Source organism: Austrofundulus limnaeus, unplaced genomic scaffold (assembly GCF_001266775.1).
Source record: "Austrofundulus limnaeus strain Quisiro unplaced genomic scaffold, Austrofundulus_limnaeus-1.0 Scaffold576, whole genome shotgun sequence".
In the NCBI taxonomy this organism is placed as follows: Eukaryota; Metazoa; Chordata; class Actinopteri; order Cyprinodontiformes; family Rivulidae; genus Austrofundulus; species Austrofundulus limnaeus.
Window position 1 is genome coordinate 44,450 of NW_013952978.1, and position 6,457 is coordinate 50,906.

General features: G+C 42.3%; 1 protein-coding gene across 2 annotated transcripts in view; it reads right to left on the reverse strand.

Annotated features, from left to right (window-relative positions):
* Window positions 1-6,457, reverse strand: part of nrip1b (nuclear receptor interacting protein 1b) — a 107,148-nt gene that overhangs the window by 8,435 nt on the left and 92,256 nt on the right. Inside the window, exon 1 of one of the 2 annotated variants that reach the window (XM_014026647.1) lies at window positions 2,253-2,364. The exons of the other annotated variant lie outside the window; for it this stretch is intronic. The gene's annotated coding sequence lies outside the window, so the exon portion shown is untranslated. Of the gene's footprint in view, window positions 1-2,252; window positions 2,365-6,457 lie in introns of those variants that run through there. 2 annotated transcript variants of the gene reach the window in all.

The window sequence follows — 6,457 nt, forward strand, 5'->3', positions numbered from 1 at the left end:
CCTCAAAGGTATTTTGAATCTGAAAAGAGCTTCTCTGAGTGAGAACTAATGTTGAGAGCAGCAGACAGCTTCAGTTTCACTTTCAGTTTCTCCGAGAGCCTGCAGGAGTCGTGGGCGGGGTGTGTGGGTGTGTGTGTGTGTGTGTGTGTGTGTGCGTGTGGGGGGGCCCTCTGCCATGTGTTAGTTCGGCTTAAAGACACGTCCCAGGGGCGTTTCTGGTCCCCACCTGTCGTTTTGCTCCTCAGCATGGCTTCMTAAAAACGTTGCAGGATTTCTCAAACACATGAATGAGTCAGAGCAAGGCTTTGGACATGTTTTTTATGAGAGTATAACATTATAACATGATATAAAACTTTAAAAACGTTGATTTTACATGATATTGCCCCAGGAGTGGAAACCCCAGAAGGTTTCTACACAATGGTTAGAAATTCAATTCTAGTTTGTAAAGTTAAAGAAAACATCTTCCACTGATACATGTGCAACGTAGCATCTAGACCAGTGTTTCCCAAAGTTGGGGTCAGGACCCAAAGTGGGGTCCTGAAACATCAAGGTGGGGTCCTGAAAAGATTTTCTGAATTAATGACATTTTTGCCTTAGTTGTTACAAAGGAGTGAGGCTAGTGTATTTAAAATGGATAAATTTAGTATAAAATATGGTTTTTCTATGCCCGTGTTTTGTTGACCTGATACAAATGTTTATCATCCAAAAATAGTTGGGGCCACAGGTCTCTGCTACTGTTATTTTGTGGGTCAAAAGCTGAAAAGTTTGGGAGCCACTGCACTTTGGTTCCCAAAGTTGGGCTTGGGACCCAATTATGGGTTATGAAACACCTTGGATAATCTCCAGAAATCAATTTAAAGTGTAATAAAATAATTTCTGATGTAATATTTTCCCTATAATTATTATAAAAACACTAAATAAGTTTAAATAAGTATTTATATTTGTGTATAAGCTGTTTAGATTGTCAAAAAGCCTGTGTATTTAGGGTTATTAACGAAGTTCATGTACTCAGACCAGTAATATTTGGGGTCACAAGTTTTTGCCATGGATATTTTGTGGGTCAGAAGACAAAAAGTTTGGGAACCACTGATCTAGACAAACCACAAGACTTTAGGTGATGTGCCATCTCACTGAACTGTAACCACTGCAGACAAGCAGGAGACTAAAAAATAAAAGTCTGACTGGATGCCGAGTTACTCTATGATGATGCTCCCTAATTAAAAAAAAATAGAAAAAATGTTCAAACTTGAATATGTTAAGCTGTTAAAGCCTAGTGAAGAACTTAAATATGGTTCTGCTGGTTGGTCGGGGTGTAATGTGTGTTTGTCTCCACACTGCTTTAGAATGTTGTACTCCATATTTGGTAAATGCTACTTCAATGCAACATGTTGATTACTTTTCAATCTTCCTTAAAGGGGCAATATCATGTAAAATCAACTTTTTWRAGTTTTATATCATGTTATAATGTTATACTTTCATAAAAAAACATGCCCAAAGCCTTGCTTTGACTCATTCATGTGTTTGAGAAATCCTGCAGTGTTTTTATGAAGCCATGCTGAGGAGCAAAACGACAGGTGGGGACCAGAAACACCTTTTGGTACCAGAAATACCCCTGGGACGTGTCTTTAAGCCAAAATACCTCATCATGGACCACACCCCACACACCCCGCCCATGAATCCTGCAGGCTATCAGGAGTAACAAAGCAAACAACTGGTGAAACTGAAAGTGAAACTGAAACTGTCTGCTGAGCTCCTAACACTACTGCTCACTCAGAAAAGCTCTTTTCAGATTCAAAATACCTTTGAGGAAATGTATTTTCAGATGCCAAGTAAACTGCAACATGGCAGCCCCCCCACCCCGCGCACTGAAATGGGCGAGACAGAAGTGGAAGGTGGTTCTTAAAGAGACAGAGGCCAATTTCAAGGTGTTTAGAAGAGGAAGTGATGAGAAGATAAGTTTATTTTCTATTTAAACATAAAAACAGCATTTTAGTAACAACTAAAGGTAACAGATACTTTATTATAGTATAGTATTTAAATATATGCCTGAGAAACACATAATATTGCCCCTTTAAAACACACAGATGAATGTACAATCAGGTTTTTACTAGGGATGCACCGATATGACAATTTCAGCCAATATCGATATCCAGTATTTTGCTTTTATGGCCGATAACCAGTGTTTACCGATATTACACAGACACACAAATTATATTATATACGCACAAACACACTTGGGTATTTTTTGATACCGTAATAAATGACCAGTCCTCCGACGTGGCTCTACTTCAGTTACTCCTGGCTGCACAGCATCAATATCACTATCATGATCAAACAGAGACCACTGGACCTGCCAGCTCCCCTCCCAAAACAGAAACACAAAGATAAAAAGCAGGAAATCAAAAAATGACCAATACCAGCCGATTACGATGTTAATGCATATATATCATGCATCCCTAGTTTTTACTGCTAACTTTTATTTAAAAGTTGGCAAAATGAGGGGTTTTGAATCACAACTAGTTTTGTTCAGAGAACAAAAGCAACATTTGATTTCATGTGATGGAAATAAAGCTTGCAGGTCCAAAGCCCGAGCAGCAGAACAACCCAAGGACATGAGTAGCAGGTGACCTGCATTCAGCTGTCCAGTGTTTGTGTTGTGTCTTAGTGGCTGAAGGCTCAGGTGTGCCTGTCACCGGAGGCCACACTCAGTGACACCAGGGTGCACATCATGCCAGTTGCCATGACAGTGTCAGCGGCGGCGCCCTAACGTCCCTCTGCTCGGAGCCCTGTCAGTGTGTTTGCGTGGATACAGGACACCTCCAACAGTCCAGACACTTCTGACAAAGGTTAATTAATACAGAGTTCCCGTCTCAGCTCAGCAGCTGTCTTTGCCCTTTTCCAATGCCGTCACCACCTTTTGTGTGCTCTGAGTGGACCGAGCCTGCAGGTCAGGAGACGAGACGGCAGCTCTGTTTATGATGAAGGGCTCCTCAGGCACCAGTCTGAGGATTTCAGAAATAAACAGGGGTTCTGCTTCTAATCAGGCTACAATCCACCTGTGAGGACAAGGTTCACAGGCCGGGACAGATCAGGTCAGGACAACAAGGTGGCACATTACAGCCAGCATGGAAATGAACTAATTAAATACAGATCCAAGATGATCAGCTCGGTGTTAAATCTATAACAATAAACAAAAACTGATGGGATGTTCTTTAATAGAGTTCTTTAGCTTGATTTTGTTCTTCAGACTGCACAGAGTTAAAATAAGTCCACTGAGACTGGCCTGTCAGTGTTGATTACAGTTTAGAGACAACTTTAAACTGTTGACCCCAATCTGAAAAACAACAAAAGCCAACCTGGTCTCACTGGGCCATCTGACGTCTGCTGTCTCACTAATCTTAGATGCACTGGATTAAGACTAGTTTACCATCAGTGAGCTGAACACAGCCATAATGGAAGTCCTGTAATGCTACATTTGATCAGTGCTGTAAACATGTTTACCCTGACCATGACCGGGCTATATGACCAATATGGGACGGCGTGCCCTCCAGTCAGTCAATGAAACAGTTAAAACAGAGTTCTGTTAATCTATCCACTGCTAGCATTTACCGTATTTATTCATKTATAATACGATCTCATGTATAATACGACCCCCGCATTTTGAACTTAAAAAGCATAAAAAATTTAATCCTCAAACTACCCAATTTCATATAGACTTCAAGGTTTTTCAGCCTTTGCAGTCTTTATACATATCAGTAAAATGATCATTGGACTGTTCATTTTATTTTAACAACATATGTACTAAAAGGTATTTTGACAACAAATATATATCAGCTGTAGCAGCATCATATGAATTCTGGCATTTTACACATAGTCCACCAGGAGGCGCCAACACAAAAGTCAGAGACTTCACATGAGATTTGGGCCATCTTGTGGGGGAAAAGCAGATTACTTCCTACTCGCGAGCACCCCCTCTGGTGAGGAAACATTTTTTCAGGGATACAAACTTTTTCAGAACACCGGTAGACGGCAGCCATTACAGATCAACATGTGTTTGTTGTTGTTCGAGGAGCGGCCTGGTCACATGCTAATGTCATTAGTTCGTTTTACTAAGGTGCAGGAATACCCCCCCCCCCCCACCACCCCCATTTTCACATCATGTCGCCTGCCTGGATCTGTTATTATCTCACTCCGTAGAACGGAGGAGTGTCAGAGGTATACTCGTTTCAACTGCTTTTTACAACACGGTCTCATTTCCGGACTCAGGCATTTTGTGAATGAAGCTGATATTTCAGTTAAAATACATAAGTAAAAATATTTATCCGAGTATWGTACTACCCCCCAACTTTATGGATGATTTTATGGATTTAATTTTACGTTACGTATTATACTTGAATACGGTAACTGCAGTTAGGAAGGAAAGGTCTCTAAAATCAGCTACAATAACGTCATTCAGCAACACGCTGTGACCGAGCCTACTCCCCCGTCTATCACTGTCCTGGGGGGCTGGGGTCTGTGTGGGGTACTCTTATTGTTTAGCTAACTTGTCTCAGTACTGACTCATTTGTTGCCAAACATATTTTGTGTACACTGTTTACAATTCTGTCCTATATTCTCACAGTTTAACTGATTCTTTATGGATGTTATTAGGATGTCCAGTCCCTGTGGTAGACCAGTTATTAGGGTGTTAGGGCAGTCAGCACACAGTCAGGTCACAGGTTTGCTCTCCGGTCTGTCTGTCAGGAGTTTACATCATGTTCTACCAGTGCACTTGTGGATATTTCCAGGTACTCTGGTTTCCTCCCACAGGCCTAAAACATGTATGCAAGGTACCTGGTAAGTCCAAACTGTCCCTAGATGTGTGAGAGAGGGTTGTTTGTCTCAATGTGTCCATGTGATGGACCAGAGACCTGACCAGACCCTGTGAAGGTCTTGAATTGTGTTTGATCCTAAAATGATTCATTCGTAAATCCATCCATCCATCATTGTTCACCCGCCTCTTGCTTTCAGGCCACTGGTGCCCACATCCAGTAGTTATTGTGTGAGGGATGGGGGGACACCATGGACAGGTCTCCAGCCCATCACAGAGACACCATGGACAGGTCTCCAGCCCATCACAGAGACACCATGGACAGGTCTCCAGCCCATCACAGAGACACCATGGACAAGTCTCCAGCCCATCACAGAGACACCATGGACAAAGTTTTAGCAAATTTTAAAAATTTCAGAACTTATTGGGCAAATATGTTTCCATCTCTCATTTGGCGCATTAACTCTTTTTTTGATAAACCCAAAATCCACCTCCACCAACTGCCAAAAATACATCCATTGGAACCGGACTGGAACGTCAATGGAAAAGCGCTGACCCGCTCCGACACTGACTGACACTACACTAAGTGGCACTAGTGAGACTCTCACTCACACCTAGGTACAGGTTAGAGTTACCAATCAGAATAACATCATGTTTTTTGTGTTTTTGGTCTGTGGAGGAAACGGAAGTACCTGGAGAAAACCCACAGCTCCACAAAGGGAACATGTAAACTTTGCACAGAGAGGTCCCCGCACCTGGATTCAATCCAGCAACCTTCTTGCTCAGAGGCATCAGCTCTTCTAACTGAGCCAGAATGTCACCACAGAATTCACAAATGTTCACCCAATTAATATTTTCTGTGCACCTTATTAAGTTTGTCTTAAGTCTCAAGTCTATTTTCCATAAACAGGATGAGATTTAAAATGGCAAAACTGTTTTGGTTAACGGCAAAACTGAACTGACCAATCTCTCCCTGCTAAGAATGTTTGAAGAGGATGAGTCTCAGCTGTTCCCACACCAACGTTTGGGCCATTCTGGACCGGGCTGAGACCAAAGGTTTTAGACATACAGCTGCTTGTTTTCTGTGAATCTAATCAAACTTGGTCCACAGGTTTATGATGTTGGGAACACACCATTAAATGGACAACATCTTCATCGTTCCTTTTGGGTACAAACTCTAACGTATGAAGAAACAGGTGGATCAGCACAGAAACACCTCAGAAGTACTGTGAAACTTTTGAGAGACATTTAACGACAGAGCTGGAGTCAAAAAGTTTTCCTACAGCAAGGACAAGAAAAAGGCCGTTAGTTCACCTCAGTGACAAATGTGTGTTAACAAGCAGCTGACCTTAATGTGAGCAGAGCGTCCTCCACGTCTCCTCACTGGGACCGTGTGTGTTACTATTACATTATCTCCTCTGGTGTATACATTGAAAACGACCTTACACATCTGTTAACATGTCATTTCATTGGTGGTGGCACCCAAAAAGCCTGACCTCCACCCCTCCCCCCACCGCGGGACACCAGAGAGCCGCTCAACAGTTTCTGTGGTGATTATCCATTATCCTTGACAATGTCAGCCAATGACAGAGCAGGCAGCGTTCTAAAGTGATTTTTACCCCCTACAGTCGGCACACACACACACAC